Here is a 21,658-nt window from a genome sequence, read left to right as displayed (position 1 = left end):
AGCCCGCTGCACGGCGGGTCAGCCTGTTCAACCCCGACTGTTATGTTGGGAATAAACCTCACAGGGAGTATGTTCCAGGAAGTCATGTAAATTCAGACATGAATGCCCGCTATGTGGTGGCCCCCACGCCTTCTCGGCATGCAATAATACAAAGCCGAAGGGTGGGCCCAAGCGCCCCGGAGGTGGCGGTGGTTTGCAACCTCTGGGAAAAGGGTCCCAGCCCCATTCGGCTGAGAGTCCTTGAGCAATTGCTTGAGAATTACCCTAGGGTCGCCGACAGAGTTTATCTGTGGGAGGGATTTACATTTGGTTTTCAGATCCCATATATGGGGCCCAGGGCCCCGTCCATGGCATCCAACTTGCGTTCCATTGCGGGCATGGAGCAAGTGGTTAGGAACAAAATTGCAAAGGAATGTGCTGAAGGGAGAGTGTTAGGTCCTTTAAAGACCCTGCCAGTGCCTTGTTTGAAGGTTTACCCATTGGGCGTTGTACCGAAGAAGGCCGTGGGGGAATTTAGGCTGATTCACCATTTGTCATATCCCTCCGGGGGTTCGGTGAACGATGGCATTACCGACCACCTATGTTCTGTTTGTTATACATCGTTTGACCAGGCAGTCAAAGTTATTTGGGATTGCGGGGCAGGGGCAGAAATGGCGAAATGTGACATCGCCCCACCGATTTCGAGTTGTTAGGTTTTCAGTTTGAGGGCAAATTTTATGTTTCCTGTGCTGCCTTTGAGTGGTTTAGCTCATTTTTGGAGTGGTTGTTGAAGGACAGGTTGGGCCGCAACGAGGTCGTGCACTATTTGGACGATTCTTGTTTGCAGCTCTGCGACCCGCATCACATTTTTAGGCATCGAGCTGGACACTATTCAGCAGACCTCTCGGTTGCCCGAGGAGAAGGTACAGCAGCTCAGGTCAAAGTTAGCCAAGTTAAAGGTGAAACGAAAGGTTTCACTCTTAGAGTTACAGCAACTTGTAGGGTATTTAAATTTTGCCTGTCGGGTAGTTGCTCCTGGCAGGGCTTTCCTACGGCGCCTCTGTGACGCCTATGCTTACCTCACCATAGAGCTCGCATAACAGAGAGTATGCGTAGTGATCTGGAAGTTTGGGAAAATTTCCTGGAGGTATTTAACGGGGTTTCTTTTTGGAGGGAGGATATGAAGGTCAAAGCTGACCTTCAAATTTCCTCGGACGCCGCTGGGTCCGCCGGCTTCGGGGTCTGTTTCAGGAGACAGTGGTGTGCAGAGCAATGGCCGCAGGACTGGCAACATAGCGGCATTTGCAGAAATTTGACCTTCCTGGAATTTTTCTCGATCGTTGTGGCAGTTTGCTTCTGGGGGGACCAGTTGGCTAACCAGGTTGTACATTTTTGGTGCAACAACCTGTCGGTAGTACATGTGATTAATTCACTGTCCTCCAAGTCCAAACCAGTTATGGCACTGGTCAGGGGTTTTGTTTTACGTTGCCTCCGTTTAAATATTTTGTTCTTAGCCAAACATGTGCCGGGTGTTAATAACGGGGTGGTGGACGCCCTGTCTCGCCGGCAGATGGAGTGATTTCGACAGTTGGCCCCGGAGGCCGATCCCCACCCGTTCCGGATGCTGCCTGACCTTTGGCAGCTTGGCAGGCTGAAGCCAGTAGGGCAATCCTTTTAGCTTTGGCCCCAAGTACTTGGAGGGCTTATGACCGTGCAGCCTCTCAGTTCAAGGTATTTTGCAACTCCGCGAGGCTGGGAGATGCCTGGCCCATCCCGGTTGCACATTTAATGCAATTCTGTGTACAGCAGAAAGCTAGGGGTTTGACGGTTAAATCCATCCGGGGCCAGTTGGCGGCTTTGGCGTTCATTAGTCGGGCGCAAGGCTTTCCGGCCACTGGGGATGACTTTCGGGTTAAAAAGATGCTCGAGGGTTGGTCCAGAGAGCGCGGGAAGAGGGCGGATCCCAGGCAGCCCATTTCCCCTTCTATTCTACGTGGTCTGGGTGGAGTTTGGCCCGACGTTTGTAGCTCCGATTATGAGGCCGTTCTGTTCCATGCAGCGGCACTCACGGCCTTTCTCGGAGCTCTGCGGGTCAGCGAGCTAGTGCAGGCATCGCGAAGCGACCTGGCTGACAATGCTTTGCAGAGCGGCGATGTATCATTTAGGGGGAAACATGTCTTGCTGCAAGTACGTCATTCAAAAACGGACCAGCGACAGAAGGGCACCACAATTAAGCTTGGCCCTTGTGCTGAGCAAGGGCTATGTCCGGTTAAAGCCTTATCTGATTATGTAGAGGTCCGGGGGGCTGCGCAGGGCCCCTTTTTCCGCCATGAGGGCGGATCCCCCCTCATAAAGTACCAATTTTGGACGGTGACCTCTCGGGCACTGGATAAGCTAGGTTTGGGGGGATTCAAGTTTGGGACCCATTCCTTCAGGATTGGGGCGGCATTGACCGCTGTGGCCATGGGTTATCCAAGACCAGCCATCCAACGTGTTGGACGGTGGAGGTCCACGGCTTATCGGACCTACGTGCGTCCATTGTTGTTTCCCTAAAGGGGGGTTTCTTGTTGATCCGTGTTTGTGTTTTTCATTACAGGCGCTCTGGCTCATCATGGGAGGCTGAGGATCCTCGTGTGCGGGCACAGCATGGTTTTTTTGGGCAGCCCACTTTGCCAGAAGATCATCAGTTGGCTCGCAATTGGGGCTGAGCGAGTGGGCTGTGATTCAGTGGTTGGGGCGACGAGGGCTTAGATGGTCTGGGCTGTTGCCATTGTTGTTTGGGGGGAGGGCCTGTCCCATGCCCAACATATTGGTCATCCACCTTGGTGGGAATGACCTGGGCCTGTTGAAGGGGAAGGCCCTGTCTTTGCAGGCGATCGTGGACCTGCGGGCCATCGTGAGGAGGTGGCCCGGGGTACGGATCATTTGGTCTGCTATCTTGCCGAGGAGAGTCTGGCGCGCCACTTGGAATCCGGCTGGGATCAAGCGTGCCAGAAAGAAGGCGAATCGGGCCCTGCAGTTGGCCCTGGAGGGGGGTCTGGGCACCTTCCTTCCCCACCCTTGCATTAGGGTGGATAGGTCAGAGCTATACCGGCCAGATGGTGCCCATCTGTCCGATGTGGGAAATCGGGCCTTCCTGTCAGACTTGCAGCAAGGTCTTCAGGAGGCTCTGGGCCTCCCAGAGGGTCGCGAATGCCTAAGCAGAGGCTTGGCATTTGCGGTGGTGGTGGCAGAATGAGCAAGGGGTTCAGACTTTGCCAGTGAGCACCCAGGCCTAAGCACCTGCATTGGGCAGGCGATCCGTAGGAAGGCAGATGGGCTTCATGGCTCAATGTCATGAATACGGATCGGGTTTCATGCCTCCCCTTGGTCGCCCCCTTCTGGTGATCGGGGTGGGGTTAAGGTGAGGGCATGTGTGGTCTGCCGGCCCTGTTCTAGCCACATTAGTATGGCTGGGGCTGGGGGTAGGGTGACTCGCCCTTTCGTGGGACTTGGCGGGGTCAGGTGTTGACCCCAGGGCTCGTCCCCCTTCAGTTTACCTTGCCATGTTGTGTTATGTTAATAAAGTGGCCCATTTTCCTAATTCTTGTGTATGCCTTTTTATTCTGTATGGGGGTGCAATGGTTGATTTGTTAAACCCTGAGACACAGTATATGCTATTTTTGAAAATGTGTTGGGTCCAGGTTTCTTGGACTTGACTTGCTTTCCCTGCAGCCACACAGTAACAGAAAGGAACAGTTTTAAAGTATCACAGGGGCCTGATTTGGCTCAAGACCAAGTTCGATAGGGGGCTCCTGCCTTTCCTCTGTGCCGTTTTTCTGAGTCTCACTTGAGAGTTATTGACCACATTTTACAGGTGTGCATGCAGCTCCAAAATGAGGCCAATAACTCCTTGCTGGGACATTTTCTGCTCAAGAAAATGGCAAAGAGGGAAGGCAAGGAGCCTCTCCCTCTCCTGAGCTGAATTAGGCCTCTATGGTATTTTTAAAAATAGTTCCGTTCAGCTGCTTTGTGGCTGCAGGAAAAGCAATTCAGATCCTTGGAACCAGAACTCAGCTTGTTTTTGAAAATGCAATGTATAGTCCAGTCCTTATTATACAGCTTATTATACATAAAACGCGTAGTTTTAAAATGTTAGCAGATGAAATTGTACTATTTATCACATCTATGATTTTTTTTAAATTGTCTTAGTTTACTACAGTCAAAAATGAGAATATAGGCAATAATTGAGAGTGACAGTGAGAAATTCTGTGCCCTGTGCTACTTAAGCATATGTGACTGAGTTTTTGCCATGTGGGAAGTGGGGGGGGGGAAGTGAAAATAGAAATCACACATTTTTTTAAATAAACAAAAGAAAGTGTGTTTTTTGGATAGAAACAGTTCCAGTCACCATCGGCTAGCAGCATATTTTGATACTGAGTAAAATTTTATAACACTGGAAACATTGAATTCTTCAGTACAGTCCTAGCGTATTAATTTCGAACAAAAATTTTCATGTTTAAATACTAACTATAGCCTTGAAAATCTTGGCTATGTCTACAGTAGTCACAGGAATTCTTATCTTTAAAAAAAAAACTTCTTACACAATCTGCATGAGTATGACCTTGTCTTAAAAATAATTACACTTATACAAAAAGAGAAAATAGTTCACAAGAAATCCACCCCCCCAAGTGGTTCACAAAATTTCTAACATTATTGGAAAAATCACAAAATCCTTGACTTGAAAAACATTTTAAAAATCTAAATTTTTTGGTTTTTCTTCCAGGCCTTTCCTGGCCATAAAACTAGTTCAGTCAGCTCTTGAAAGCAAGCTGAAAGATCAGATCTCCTTCTTCCACAAAGGTATGGAAAGACTGTGCTTTGTTCTTGCTTGGTTCTTACAGTCACAAGACCTGAAAAAATGTTTTCTATCTATTGCCTATCCAAGCCAGATCCATCTATCTGAGGTATATGAATGTAGTCAATGAACAACAGTTATAAAAAGGTACTGGGGGAAAGGCTGATGTCATAGTTCCCAAGAAGGCTTAATCTGGAACCCAAGTACTTTTCAATTTGCATATTAACAGTGCAATCCTAAGGCGGGGGGGGGGGTGCTGAAAGTGCTTTGCAAGCGAACTAACTGCTATGTTGGCAGAAATGCCAGTTGTGTCATTCTAACTTCCTCCCCACCAGCGGAAATGGGAGTTGCGCCCTTCTCCAGGTGCCTCAGCATATGCCTGCCCATGGCTGCCAGCGGAGTGGTGACATGCTCAGCCAGCAGCAGAACTGGGGCATACGCTGCTACCCCAGAATACAAGAGGGTGGCCCCAGGGACGTGGCCAGCATTAGTCAGCTCCCTAAGACCTTCCAGCCCGAAAATGCCCCCAGTGAGAGGTATAAAGTTATGACAACGAAAATGCTGCCATGTCCCATAGACACTTGAAACAGAAAACCACCGCATGAGCTTCCAAACCCATTAGGGAGTCAGGTAATTGCTTCAACAATCCCCTCACACACCATGTAGACTTAGCGTGAGGGTGGAGCACTTTGGTGGTGGGAGCTGCACTTCTCTACTCCATGGCTAACCTCTCCTGTTTCCAAGCCCTAGCAGGTATCCAGCCTCTGGAGGCTCAGCGTGCAATCGCACATGGACAGGTAAGTGTGATTGGCTCAAGTTGCCCCCTCCCCTTGCTTGAGGCTGGGCAGATCGACAGCAGGTGGGTGTACATTGGCTGGTTCCATCATGTTGTTTTTACCATCCACACACCCCTCCCCCGCATGCCACTGCATGAGCTTCCAAACCCATTAGGGAGTCATGTAATTGCTTCACTAATCCCCTCACACCCCAGGCTGGGCGAGCCTCCTCCCCAGCACCGAAACACCACTCCCCATCTCCTAGAAAAGCTTCCACCACAGCCTCGCAAAACCCTTCAGGTAGGGTAGGGCACATGGCATGCGACTCTGCCACAGAGCTCCCTGCCATGTGGACTTAGCATGAGGGTGGAGCACTTTGGTGGTGGGAGCTGCACTTCTCTACTCCATGGCTAACCTCTCCTGTTTCCAAGCCCTTGCAGGTATCCAGCCTCTGGAGGCTCAGCTTGCAAGGGTGTTTGCACATGGACCGGTAAGTGCGATTGCGCTCAAGTTGCCCCCTCCCCTCACTTGAGGCTGGGCAGATTGACAGCAGCTCAGGCACTGGAACCTGGCAGCGAGCTCGGGCATGGGGTGGTTGCCACAACCCCTGCATGCCACTGGAGGGCCCCTCAGTCTGTCCTTTGCCTCGTTCTCACCCCTGGCAGAGCACCAGGTGCGGTGGGGGGAGATGGCAGCTGCTACATTGCCTGTGGGGAGGCAGGTCAGCGACTGTCCCTTTAAGAGAGTCCCTGGCTAAGACAAAGCCCCATGCTGCAGCAGCCATAGCTGAGGAATGACAAGCAAGCCAGGAATGCTTTAACCCAGGAGAAGTGGGTGTACGTTGGCTGGTTCCATCATGTTGTTTTTTCCATCCACACCCCCCTCCCCCCAGCACCTCTTTTGCCCCTGTCAGGATGGGACCTCTCAGGCTGCAAGTGGCATGGCACTGCTCCCTGAGTGCAAAGGATCTCTTTCTCTGTTTTGCAGGTTGGAATTCAACACAGAGGCTTCCATTAGTGGTGGTTCAAACCTGCACCCCCTCTACTCAGCCAGCTGTTCCTGCCCCCCTCTCTGACTGAAGCTTTTCCAACTGCCACCTGGGATGCTCTTCCACTCAATTCCAGCACAATAAAACCATAGATGTGCACCTCCTTTGTCTCTCCTGCTTGGCTTCTGCTTCACTCCTTTCTGCCCCTCTGTCAGTGGACTCCCTGAGGTAATGCTTTGGAGGGTGGGCTCACTTGTTTCTTGGGGAGGGAGCAGGGGGAAGACTATGAACCACCTCGCTGCCCCCACATGACTGAAAAGAGAAGGGGAGTCTTCGCCCCATACATCCCATGGGAGGGAGGGTGGCCTTGCGCCGGGTGCCACCCATCAGCCTGGCTGGCCTGACAGCCTGCCCAACCTCACAGGGCAGTTATGCTCATAACACAACCAGGGGTGTCCTAATGGAGGGGATGCATGGCCAGCACCTTACACTCTGAGTTCTGCGGCCCCTGGGGGAGGAGTTCCATGCACACAGTAGGGGGTGTCAGGGCAGCACAGGGGGTCTCTGAGCCTGTGTTGGGGGAAGGTTAGCTGTTGGACTTGGTGGCAGGCTGGGACTCTGCTCATTCTCATACACACATTCGGGCTGCTGTCTTTGGAAGTGGACTTCTGCACTTTGCACTTCCTGTTTGTTTGTGGCTAGCCAGGGGGCACGTGCCTCTACCTGTCTGCCTGCCATTGGCATGAGTCTCTGACAGTGGGTGGGCACTGGAGGTTGGCAGCCTCTCAGGCTTTCCACCTCCCCTCCTGGTCAAGTGCAACCGACTAGGCAATCCTGTGGTCCTGCACTGCCGCTTCCCTCCCCCCCCCACCTTGGCAGCGAGCCAATAGCGTATGCATGGGTGGGATCCCCATGGCAACAGCTTGTCTTTCCTGCCTTCTCATTTGGCTACACTCCATTTCCCTCCCTGCTTGGCATGACTTCTCCCCTTTGGAAGCCGACTAACACCACCCATGTTAGTTCTATGCTCAGGCGGGGTTATGCAGCAATACTCAGGATTGGGCTGCCCGTGGTGGTTTTCAGACATTAACTGTGTGTTCTGTGAGTGAGAATTTTTGGTTAGTGACTAATATTGGGGCAACTCAGTGAGCAACAGAAACAGTTTGAGATAAATAAATAGTTTAGTTTCAACAAATTCCTGGCCAAATCCAGGGAGGAAAAACATTGCAGAGAAAATATGAAGGTTTTAAAATTATATCCCTCTCTAGTTAAGGTGATGAATTAGGAATGACAGCTTCATAGGACATGAGTTTATCACCTAAACTCCCTTTAGAAAAGTGTGTGGGGTAAGTGATGTGAAACACACTCATTGTAGAGAATTAGAGACTTTCCCCTCTAGTTTGGGAAGTAATCTTTTACTGTAGATAAATGATTTTCTGAAATGAAAATGGATAGGCTTGCACCTTGGGAGATATTTTTAAAAAGGCAACTTTTACATTCTCCAAAGAACAGTCTTCTGAATACTGAAACTGTCTTCAGTTTGAAAGTAAAGATGGCTGAGTCATGTGTATTAAATATCTTCCTAAATATTAAATGCTAACTGAAAATCACCCGTAAGGGTTTCTTTCTGTGCTTCGTTGCTTTTAATGGAAAGCCTTGCCTTTTGGGGAATCTAACCATATGGTGTGTAACACATTCATGTATTTGTGGAGCATTTTTTTCAAATCCACATTAAATTGTTATGCATGGTTACATTAACACAGTAGTGGCCAACCGCATGGGTTGTATAAAACACATAAAAACTAAAATCATCTTTCTATTTAAATGAAGAGCTGCACTTACTATAGAGATGTAATAAACTGGGTTTGGGACTTCTGCTAGACATGCATTAGGTAAGATTCCAGTAGGTGTACTGCAAACCAAATTTTCTCTGGGAATGTCACATTATGGGAGATTTTGAATTTTCTCTTATTGAAACTGTCTTTGAAATGCAAACTGAAAATTGCTATAAATGCATGGAAGGGACTTGGGGAAAGAGAGAGTGCTTGGAAGACATCCCCCTTCTTGTATAAATCATTCCATCAAATCCCAGATGTATAGGAATGGGTTGTAATTTCTTTGAAGCTGACAGAATGACATTCTGAATATGCTTGGAAATATTCTTATAAAATTACTTTTCAGATAAGCAAGTGTTCATGTGAAATGTTCTGGAATCTCAGACAGCCTAGTCAACCAATTCAATGCAAGTGTGCTCTGCTGATTTGTAAGAAGAAGGAAAGTGAGACTAAAAGTTAATGTATATCTTTCCTCTCACTGTAAATCCAAAGATAGCTACATTCTGCTTTAAGATGTATTAGCATCCCTGGGCATGGTTCATTGTTCCCAGGCTAAGGAATGACTGAAACTGTCCAAAGATGTGCTCATGCTCAGAGTTTGGTAGACAGGCCTCTTCAGCCATTAGGTGGTCATTTGTGTTTATCTACTAGTGCAGATAAATCTTCTGCAGTTTGTAAAAAAAAGACTCCCATGTTTCCATCCTAGCTTCAGCATTTGGAAGTGCAAAGCTACAAAGTTACAAACAAGAATCCCATTACAGTTAAGAAGAATTGAATCCCCCCCCCCCCCGCCCCGGTCAGAAGAAAGTTAGACACAGAAAGTTGGGTAAACTAAAAGCCTCTTTATTTAACTTTTAACATGTCTACATGGCAAGGGTCAAAACTAACCTGTGGCTCAGTCAAGGCCAGGGATCACTCTTGTCCCACCCCTTGCCATATAATGCATGAGCCACCCTGCCCCTGACTTAAGCCATCTTGCTGTGGCTCACACCAGGCTGACACAGTAAGTGGGCTATGCCCTGGAGCTCCAGCCCCCAAGCCACACAACTTAAGGGGATGATCTACCCAGGCAGCCCAAAAGGCAGTCTGCATTCCTCACCCCAGGCCACACAACCCAAGGGCTGATCCTGCCAGACCCCTAGTCCCCCAAGTGGGGTTGCTAAATGTTGCTCACTGAGCCGCACATACTGTAATCCCCTTGATACAATCCTGCGGACCTATGAAGTGACCAACCTATTTAAAGGCTCCACTCTTTGCCGATTCCAGAATCTACTGCAAACACCAGTACAAGGTAGGCAAAAACACTCCTGCCATGTAGCCAATCAGAAAGGGGTGAAAAATTCCTACCCAGCCCCCACAAGGGGTGACCATCTGAAGCCTGCTCTGAGTTCAGGGTGGAGGATGGGCCAAACATGAGACAAAGACTGAGAAGGTGGGGGCAGAGCTGGCTATTATAAGGTTCCAGCTCCACAGAACCCAGATGCTGCTTTGGTCTCCCTGCTCTTCCTCCTGGAGGAGGCAAAGGCAGCCCACAGCAGCAATGGCCAGATGGTCAGCAGCCAGACAGGGCTGGATTCTTATCCAAACTCTACTATTTCCAGTTTCTGCAGCTCTTATCTCTGTATTCAGAACAATTTATTGGGCAATCTAATCAGTGTACGTATCTAATTCTCTCTTTTGGATTGCCAGCATATTCTCACCATGGATCTCCAACATATGTTTCCAGTACTGTTTTCTTGTCTTTTTGAATACTTTATGCTTCTTTATACATATCATTCCTGAACAGTACACTCTGATGTACATGTATTTTGACACACAAATAATGAGTTACTAAGTGTGAAAAAATGCTATAGTTTCATATCATTTATATAGCACTTTGATTTGGAAAATGCTTTTATAGTCTGTAAAATTTCTCTCACAGCACTCTTAAAATGTCAGAATACTGTGTATTCCCCAGATTGTAAACTGAATCTGAAAAGCACCCCGACATTTGGTTAAATTGTGGGAGACAATGGGTCCCCCTCCCCTAATATGCTTGTTTCCTCTAAAAAGTGGAGTACTCTATATAACCATCACGGAGTTCTTAAACCCAAAATCAATGGATAAGCAAGTGAAAAGCTTAATGCCAGACAATGACATAAATGAGGCTTAAACATATGTCACACTGATGTAATTCCCACTGACTATCCACTGGGTCCACTTTTGATTCCAGCAATACAGTATACAGATTTCATATATTGTTTTGAATTCCATAATGTATTCATTTTATAGACAGATTCCACTTTTGCTTTTTAAGATTTCTTATTCATTTTCTTATCAGGAATGTTGCACAAACACAAACTCTTGCTCTATTTATTCAGATTCAGGTGGGTAGTTGTGTTGGTCTGGAGCAGCAGAACAAAGTTCAGTGGCACCTTTAAGACATACATATAGGTAGAAGGTGAGCAGTAAATTAACATACAACATAATTTAATTCTGGGGAAAACATGTCAAAATTGGAGACTGATGAGCAGATAATGGAATCTGGAGCAGAATATAATGGGAATGATTCTAATTAGGTGTACTCAGAAGTAAGATACATCTAATTTGACATATTTCTTTCCTTCACTATGTTTTCCACCAGCATTAAACCCAAACTAATGGTAACCATATAAACTAAGCTTGTTATTTCTGCTTGGTCCTTGAATCTGTCAAACATCTTTATTATGCTGTATGCCAATTTACTGCTCGCTCTCTACCTATGTGTATAGACTGATAATTTTCATTTCATTGTATCTGAAGAAATGTTCATACACACAAAAACCTATACCTTGAACAAAACTGTGTTGGTCTTAAAGGTGTCACTGGACTCAAACTTTGTTCTATTTATTCAGATTTGACTTAAAAAAAATATAATGGCAGAGGCTGGTAGTACTGAAATGATGTCAATGACCAGGATTGCAACTTGCATCTGAAACTTGAGACAGCAGTAAATGTTAATGTAATAATGAACCAATTTATTGCCCCAAAGTAAGAAGTAGGTCCAGATGTGAACATCAGCTCTTATACAGTGTGCAGTAAATTGCGAATTGCATTTGAGGTGTTGTGCTGGGCAATTCCTTGTCATAGATATCTGAAGTTATTTTGATCTCCAGCTTTCAGGCACAGTTAGAAATCCACATGACCTCTTTTGTTGTGCTAGCTCTCTGTACTCCTATGGGGTTGCCACAATTGGCCAGTGCTGGACATGTTGAATGAATGAATAATTTTGACAACTTCTAAGTCTTATGAAAATGAAAACTATTAAGGGTAACAGCTATAGGGTTTGCATAAATGCTTCTAAATCAACTTGTGGGTGGCTCCTTTATCTGGTGCAAGTTCTTTACCCTCCTCCATTCACCTGGCAGTGTAGGTCTCCACAGGCCTTAGAAATAGGTAAAAGAAAATGAGGTTTATGGCTCTTATGTCTCTCTCCAGCCCTTTGGAGTCCCCAGCCAGAGCCCCCCCCCTCTTTTTTGTACTCTCCACCCAGTCATGGCCTCTTCTCTTTTTGGCCTTGCCTGAGCCAATCCTGGAAGGAGCCATTTTATTTCCTTCCTAACCCCCTGCCACTTTCTCCCTCTCTTGTCCTGTCTCCCCTAGGCTGTGGTTTGGCATGGCTTGGTTGCCTTTGACTCTGTAGCCAACTTCTTGCCCCCCTTCCCCATACCAACTGCCTTGGGGAAACCCTCTCCAGCCTGACAAAATCCTCCCTTCTGTTTTTGGGTTCGATGCTGCCTGTCATCAGCTGATGATGGTATCATCAACCTATGATGTTCTGGTGCTGCAAGTGTGGGCTGCTCCTGCAGCCAACTCTTGCTTGGGTCTTTCAAACTGGAGCCTGCCAACCCACCCTGTCTCCTGCTTCTCCCTGCTTCTGAACCTTGTAGCACCAGTGATGAAGCTGTGGTGCTGGGTCTTGTAGGGCTGGCCTGTTCCCTCCGGCAATCAGTGGTGCCAGGCCAAGGACAGCCCATTCTCTTGGCTGTGGCATGAAGGGGTTCAGGGCCAATGTATGTTCCCCCAGATTCTTTTTTCCTCTGTGAATCATAGAATCATAGAGTTGGAAGGGACCTCTAGGGTCATCTAGTCCAACCCCCTGCACAATGCAGGAAACTCACAAACACTTTCCCCTAAATTCACAGGATCTTCATTACTGTCAGATGGCCATCTAGCCTCTGTTTAAAAACCTCCAAGGAAGGAGATCCCACCACCTCCCGAGGAAGCCTGTTCCACTGAGGAATCACTCTAACAGTCAGGAAGTTCTTCCTAATGTTGAGCCGAAAACTCTAGGTTACTTTCCACATATTGACACAGAACGGTACAGTGCCATCAGCTGCATTTTATGGATGTGTGTTCTCACACAGCTCAATGAGACGCACAGAGAGAGAGCCACGTCTGGTGGAGCAGGCAGCAGTAGGTCCAGCTTCTCCCAGGAGGGGGGCACTTGTGGGTGGCTCTGCGGAGAGGACACAATGTGTGGCTGCCTAGTCCCTTCCCTCTGCCAGAGACCTTGTTTTGAATCAGAGCCCTGGCCAAGCCAGCCAGAACTGTGCTGTGCATTCCTGCTTAAAAAAAAAAAAAGCTCTGAATTCCCTCTGGACTGTGTAGGGACCAGAATGTATGCCTCTGTATATTGAAGAAAAGCAATCCGTGTAGGAAGAACGAAAACAGAAGCTAGGTAAGAAGGATGAAATTAGAATAACTAGGAAAATGTATCTTAACCAATGAAGTTCATTATGTGATTGTCCCATATTACTGAAATATTTTACAATACAAATGTCATCACACTCCTTAGTGTTTTTCCACAGACTGCAGTTGACAAATGATTTCCTGTTGGAAGAGAAAACTAAGGATTAGAATATAACAACTTTTATTCTTTGGTTTCATTTTGGACATTATTATTTTTTGAATGCAAGCTTTGGTTATGGCCTGTTATCGATGGATGTCTGTTTGAATGATGAACAGACTGGTAAGAAATGTGAAAGAAAAAGACTTTAAAAGAATTATTCTTGACAAACAACTGGAACAGTGTTTTATTTCTATCTGACATGCACAGTGTACATTTGATCACAAACCAGACAGCCAAACAAATTTGGTACCAGTCTCGCCTGTCTTTAAAGTTTCTAGGTGACAGATAACACAGTTTGGAAGAATAACACATTGCAGGTTTCAGCATAAGAACAGAAAGCAACATCCATGGTCTGTAATTGGAATGAGTAACTCTGATGTCATGACTTAACAGGAGCATCCTTCAAGAAAGAATTAATCAAGGGTTTTTTCTCCCGCATTTCACCATCCCATTGATTACTATGATCAATATCATAACTCACCCATGATATATGAACTGAATTCCAACAGGGGAAGGAGGAAACAGCTACCGTAATCCTCTGAGACAACATATCTCTCTCCTTTGCAGCAGCAGACAGCAGGAATGACAGCTCTGCCTTTGTGATAACATGCTATTGTGGCACCACAGGCAGCATAGAGTGTGGTGGTACCTAATGTTTTCTGTCAGAGTGAGTATAAAGGGACAGTAGACTGTACAGTGCAATCTTATGCAGGGTTTTTTCAGGCTAAGCCCAATGAAATCTACAAGGTAGCTCAAAGGAGAACTTTTGTAAAAATTCAGGTCTGATTGGATGCTTTGATCCAGTAAAATGGCGTAAAAGAGGTTTGCAGCTCATAGAATCATCTATGAGTGCTTTTCAGGGTTTTTTTTTGTGTTTAAAACAATTTTATTTAGTAACATATGGTAACAAAACAGCCCTCTTCCGGTTGGCATATAATTAATTGTTATCGGAATGCCTGAATATTCAAATCTTGAACATCAGATTTTTAATACTGGAATATTGAAGAATTGATTTAAGGAAGGTAGCATAGTACATACCGAAGTGAGTTTTACATGTTTTTATGTATTTTATAGGTATTTTATGTATTTTATTGTATAATTATAATTATTAATGTATTTTTAATATATTTTAAATTGAGTTTGTTAGTTTTTTGTGTTGTAAGCCGCCCTGAGCCCACCTCGGTGGGGTAGGGCGGGATATAAATTGAATAAAATAAATAAATAAATAAATAAATAAATAAATAAATAAATAAAAACAATATCTATTTCTTGCATCATTAATAATTTATTTTTATCTATCCCATATATTACTTTCTAACCACCCCTCCCCCCATTACTTGACCTTCGCCGGTGTTATTTACTTAAAATACTAATATTTAAAGGTACCCTTAACTAATAAAAACAAAGATTAATATTCTTCTTCCTTCTAAGACTTAATTATTATCAAAAATTGTCCAATGTCCTTTTATTTTCCTCTCTTTTTCTACATATCTTCTAAACTTTTTCCACTCCATCTTAAAAACTTCTAAGTCATAGTCTCTTAAAATTCTTGTTAATTTGTCCATTTCACTCCATGTCATAACTTTTACAATCCAATCCCATTTTTCTGGTATTTTTTCTTGCTTCCACAACTGCACATACAATGTCCTAGCAGCTGAAAGCAAGTACCAAATTATAGTTCTATCTTCCTTTGGAAATTTTTCCATTTGTAATCCCAACAGAAAAGTCTCTGCAACTTTCTTAAATTCATATCCCAAGATCCTAGAAATTTCTTGTTGAATCATCTGCCAATACTTTTTTGCTCTTTCACAAGTCCACCACATATGGTAGAAAGAACCTTCATGTTTTTTACATTTCCAACATCTATCTGACATCTTACTGTTCATCTTTGCCAACTTTTTAGGAGTCATATACCATCTATACATCATTTTAAAACAGTTCTCTTTAATACTATGACACGTTGAAAGCTTTATAGAATTCTTCCACAAATATTCCCAAGTTTCCATCTGTATTTCTTTATTTACATTATTTGCCCACTTAATCATTTGAGATTTCACTACTTCATCTTCCGTAGACCATTTCAAGAGTAATTTATATAATTTTGAAATTAATTTTTCATTATCTCCAAGCAGAACTTTTTCCATTTCTGTTTGCTTTTTTCTTATTCCTTCAGTTTTAATATCCTTTTCTACCAAGCTCTTTATTTGTTGCATTTGGAACCAATCATATTTATTAGTGAGCTCTTCGGCAGTTTTCAATTCTATTTTGCCACTTTGTATTTTTAATACTTGATTATATGGCAACCACTTTTCTTCACCCATCTCAGCTGTTATTTTTATTACTTCTGCTGGCACTATCCATAACGGTTTTCTCTCATCCCCATATTTCTTGTATTTCATCCATGTATTTAGCAAATTGTTTCTTATATAATGGTGAAAGGAAAAACCATCCATCTTTTTTTTCCCATAGTACATATAAGCGTGCCAGCCAGATTTATTTCCATGACCTTCCAATGCTAAGAGTTTTTTGTTTAACAGCATCACCCATTCTTTTATCCACACTAAACAAACTGCTTCATGATATAGTTTTAAATCTGGTAATTGGACAGTTATTGTCTTTTTGATTCTGGGGTCCTGGTGGGGCCCCAGAATCACTGCCTCCTGACACTGCTTCCTCATGAGGCCCAAGCAGGGGTGACCCTTGCCCTGTGTGAGGTGGGCAGATGCTGCTACAGCATGCCTGCTGCCTGATCTCCAGATTGCAAGTGGCAGCAGGAATCAGCTCTTCTTTTTTTTCCTGCCTCTTTCAGTGGGACATGGAGCTGTGGGGCTCAGGGCAGTTGCCCTGGTTGTCCATTGGCTAAGACCACCCCAGATGTTTTTAATGGCAAAAGCTTTTTGTGATTTAAGCCCTTTCCCAGGTCTTTTAAAGGGGAAAGAATAATGAATGAGGATGGGGTCACATGTCTTCATAAAAGAAGAGAATGAAAATAAAATATGAATAATATCACAGGGCAAAACGTTGCCAAAGTTAAGCACTTTAGGTACATGCTAATAAAGTCTCATTTTGAGGTATTTGTTGTTTAAAAGTGCTTACCTTTGTCTGTATAATGGCAATATCTTTGGCTTACAATTTTTGGCAGCAATCCCTGAAATGGTTTGATGCTTAAATCCCATTGAAGTTAAAAAGAACCTAAACAAAACGAAATATCTTTCTGTGCTATAAAAACATAACATTTTAGTATAAACTAATAAGTAAACTATAAATATTTAGTGAATCCAAGCAAAGGAAGAGAAAATCCTCCATCCCCCTCCCATTCCTCAGCTTTAAAGAATTATTTCTTCTGCTCCTCTTTACTCTGAAAATTATATTTTTCTCATCTTCAGCTGTTTATTCCATCTGTTGGACTCGGATCACATGATGGGAGTAACTCATTTGACCTCTTTCTGTCTGGTAAATTTCAGCTCTAAAAGTTCTCTCTGCTTATGCTTGTAAAATAGCCTTGAATGATGATTAAAAATGTCTTATTAAATGGCATGTAAATCAAAAGAATGAAGAAATAAGAAAAAAGAAAGAAACTTTATTTACCAAATGAAATGTAATGATACTATAAAATAATGTATCTTTCTATTTTATATATCATCCAAATCTAGTACAGGTGACCAGACCATCAAGGGATTTTTTTTTTGTCCTTAAACATCTCATATTCCAATTCAGGGGACTTTGGAAATAATCCTAAACAGGTCTAGTTTGAAATAAGTGCCATTTTATTTCCCAGGACATTGTTGAGATTCAGCCTTCACCCTCTGTTATCATTTATCTGATGCCTGGAATATACACACAGAGTAGCTTTCTCTGTTAATCATTGGAGTGCAGGGTCATTGATGAGGGGAACTTGAGGGACAAAACTTTGGGAGCCCAAGTCATCTGTAGGGTCTTTGAAGCCAGCATCGTTCTGCACCCATCCTGACATCTATTTATTTTTAATGCAGTTCTAGGAACACAGGGAAGTCTAAGTGCTGCAAAATGGCACTCTACTATTTGCAAGACTTCTTTGTCTTCAAGACTGAAGCAAACTTGCTTAATATATCATGCTAAACCCATTAACTAATCCAGCAATGGAGCAAGAAAAGCACTGGGGATATGACCTTTTCTTGCTTACCAACTGACTCCTAACCTCTCACCTACAATTATTAACTACTTAACAGTAACATGATAACAAGGCATGCAACAAACCATGATGCCAACTTTGCTCTCATATAGATCCTAGCAACACCATCAATGGACCCAGCAACATCAGCCATACCATCTCAGGTTCATAGTCCTGCTCGTCCGCTAATGTGATTTATGCCAAGGGTGTTAAACATGCAGCCTGAAAGATGGATCTGGCCCACATATGGCTCAAATCCATTCCCTGAGCAACTTCCTTCTCCTGCTTCTTTTTCCAGGGCTGTTGCTGCAGCCACATGGTATCCTGCTTTTTTGCCAGCTCCCTAGTGGCTTTTTGTTTCTTGCTTCCCATTTCCTGCCTCTTGCTTCTCTCTCCCCTCCCTTGCTCTCTCCGCCTCAGATACACATACACAGGCACACAGACACCTCCATGGTTGCCTCCTGTTTTATGTGGGAGAGATACAAAGACAAGCCGCTGCCCCCCCCCCCCCCCCGTCTCTCTCTCTCTCACACACACACACGGCTTCTGTTTCCTTCTTCTGAGCTGCTCCTCCTCTTTTGGGGATGAAGGGAGGTGGATGAAAAAGAGAAGGGTATCTGTGTCTGTGACCTCTCAGGTCTTTTACTGTGACTCTTCTCTAGTCACACACAGCCCCTTGGCTGTCTAAATAGAGTGAATTAAGGAATGGATGACGTTATTAAACAGAAAATTACTAACATTAGAAGGACATGGAATATTTTTGGTTGGCATGCATACTTGTGTTATGGGAAAAGTAAGATGGATGGCTTCTTTTTACATCATTATATAAGAAGTAATTTGTTAAAAACTTGGTTGAAATACAAAGGATTCAGGGATGAGAGGAAACCACTTTGGATTGTGCCAACAGAAGTAATAAAATTATATTCAGATATCAAAGAGGAGAAATGGTTATCATATAAACAATTGTTAAAAATACACGGCGGTAAGTTGGAACTAAAATCGATGGAAGAATTGGAGTATAAGTATAATTGGTTTCAATTGCAACAAATCAAGAGTTTACTTGAACAGGATATTAAAAATGATGGAATAAGACAAGAACAAACAGGACTGGAAAGAATGCTGTTTGGCGATAACGAAAACTTGATTTCAAGAGTTTATAAATTATTGTTGAAATGGTCTACAGAAGATGAAGTAGTAAAATCTCAAATGATAAAATGGGCGATCAGTATAAATAAAGAAATACAGATGGAACAATGGGAGTACTTATTGAAGAACTCTATGAAGATATCGACATGTAATAATATAATAGAAAACTGTTTTATAATGCTTTACAGGTGGTATATGACACCTAAAAAACTGTCAAAAATGAACCATCAGGTGTCGGATAGGTGTTGGAAATGTAAAAAACATGAAGGATCTTTCTACCATATGTGGTGGACTTGTGAAATGGCAAAACAATTTTGGCAAATGATTCAGCAAGATATTTCAAATATTTTGGGATATAACATTAAGAAGGCACCAGAACTCTTTTTGTTGGGATTACAAACGGAAAAAATTTCGAAACAAGATAAAATGACAATTTGGTAAATGCTTTCAGCTGCAAGGACATTATATGTGCAGATGTGGAAGCAAGATAAAATACCAGAAAAGTGGGACTGGATTATTAAAGTTATACACTGAAGTGAAATGGACAAGCTTACAAGAACATGATTTAGAGAAATTCAAAACTGAGTGGGGAAAATTTCAAAAATATGTTGAAAAACAATGGAAAGTTAAAGGACATTTGGTGATTTTTGATAACGGTTGAATGCTAGAGAGATAACAAATGGACATTAATAAATGAGACATTAACTTTTTTATTCTTTTTAACTTAGTTTGATAAAAAATATAGTTAAAAGGAAAAGTTATTCTATTATAGGTATATTATAGTTTTTTGGGGTTTTTTATGAAGATTCTTAAATTGAAAATTACCTTTTAGTTTGTTTAGTAATTTTTAAAATGCACAGGTGGAGGTCACAAAAAGGGGGGGAGGGAGGTGGAAAATGTAATGTATTGGTATGAAGTTTTAATTACTAGACGAATATTATTGTTACAATATATTGCAGAATAATAAAATTGTTTATACAAAAAACCCCCAACAGTCTCTGATCTCTTCTCCCAAGGGTCAGGGCCTTGGCAGAGAAGTTGCAGGTGAGTGTGACTGCCCTGTTGCATCCTGTTGTAAGCTGCCCTGAACCCACTTGTGGGATAGAATGGGATATAAATCAAAATTAAATTAAAATCCTGTCTTCAAGGAGGGGGAGTACAGAATGGTCTGCATTTGCAACCCCTTTTTAAACAGCAGCATCCCTCTCCATAACATGGCACTCCTGCAATGGAGGCAAAACGTCTCCAAAGAATTTCAAAGGCTGCAGGCCAACTGATATGGCCAGAGGAAATGGGATAGAAAGGGCTGTTGGCTGCTAGTGTCCAGAGTGAGCAGGTGTTCCCCTCAGCCCCATTGTTCATGCCTGGCCCTACCTTGAGTTGGCCTTCCTCAAGGTAAACCTCGCCCTGAGAGGCAACCCCTATCTGGACCTTGAGGAGTAAAGATCCAGAGTCCCAGTCTCCCCCCTTTCCCACATCCACCTCTTTACAATTTCTGCCCCCCCCCAAGAATTGATGCCTCCAGCCTCCCCCTGTCCACATCTGCCTCCTCATGAGTTCTGTCCCTCCAAGAATCATCACTTCCAGCCTCCCCTGTCCACACATATCTTTTAAGGTTTTGGATCTGTTGGTCTCAAGGCTCTGAGCTACCACCTGTCATCATCATCATAAGCCTTTATTGGCATATCAATAGTCACAGAACAGACAATAATCCAAGCAATAAATACAGAATCCAAGCTATCACCTGTTCTTCTGCTAAAGCCAAGCGGATGGGTTAGCTGCTGGGTTCCTTGGATGAGGACTCACACTCCCCCTCTTTGGGATTTGCAAACACCTTCTCCTTAGCTTTTATGTTCCCCTCAGAATTGTCACTTTCAGCCTCCCCCCACCCACCCACAGCTCTTCACCATATCTGCCCCCCCTCAATTGTCCGTGTATGCCTCCTCATGATTTCTGTCTCCCCAAGAATAATCACTTCCAGCCTCCCCACCCCCAACCAATGTCTACCAAATAGTGCAATACTCACCTCAGGAACCAAGATCTCCCTCACAGTGCAACACCCACCTCAGGAACCAAGGTCTACCTCATATAATAACACCCACCTCAAGAACCAAGATCTACCTCATAGCGCAATACCCACTTCAGGAATTATCTACTTCATAGTGCAACACCCACCTCTCATGAACAAAGATCTACCTCCTCACAGCACAATGCCTACCTCTTGGACTGACATCAACCTATGCAAACATCTACTTCTTTAAACATCTACCCATACAAGTGAATGTTTTAAGAGTTAGATCATTTGACTTCACTCAAGGTTTCCCCATCTACAACAACAACCTTTATGATGATGAGACAGGCAGTGACCACCTCCTAGGCTAGAGGGGAAGGGTTGGCCACAGCTAGAATCCATCTTCATGGTCAGGTGACTTTTTCCCAGGTCCAAGGGAGAGTGTGGTGGGCCACCCTCAAAAACCTGTCACCAAGGGGAGGTGGGTGGGTGACTGCCTCTTAGGCTGGATAGAAAGGGTTGCCCCCCCCCCCAGAATCCATCTTCACAACTGACTGATCATCTCCCAGGCACAAGAGGGATTGTGGTGGGCCACCCCCCAAAACCCTGTCACCAAAGGGTGGCTGACCACCTCCTGGGACCAAGGGAAAGGATTGCCACTCTGCAGCAAGAATGTTTATGATGATGAGGTAGGCAGTACTTGCCCCCCCCCCCCACAGCCAATCCTTACCAAACATGGAGGGTAAGTATAGATGCATCCCAGGGAGATATGCTATGATGCCTCTAACTTGCAGGGAGTCCACTCAACACACTCATGAACCTGTGCCTGTGAGTCCTCCACAGAGCATTTTCCCTCTTTGGGGGGGCTGCTATTCACCCCCCTCACAGCCATTCCTCACCCAACTTGGCAGGCAGATAGAGGGGAATCCCAGGGAGGTCCTCTGTGAGTTTGATGCTTCTAGCTTGCAGGGGGCCTATTCAACACACTTCTGGATCTGCAGTTGTGATTTCCCCAGAGAGCACTTTCATGGGGGCATCTGCTTTGGGGAACTATAATTTGCATCCC

The sequence above is a fragment of the Heteronotia binoei genome, chromosome 8 (assembly GCF_032191835.1).
Source record: "Heteronotia binoei isolate CCM8104 ecotype False Entrance Well chromosome 8, APGP_CSIRO_Hbin_v1, whole genome shotgun sequence".
NCBI lineage: Eukaryota > Metazoa > Chordata > Lepidosauria > Squamata > Gekkonidae > Heteronotia > Heteronotia binoei.
This window is presented reverse-complemented; position numbering follows the sequence as displayed.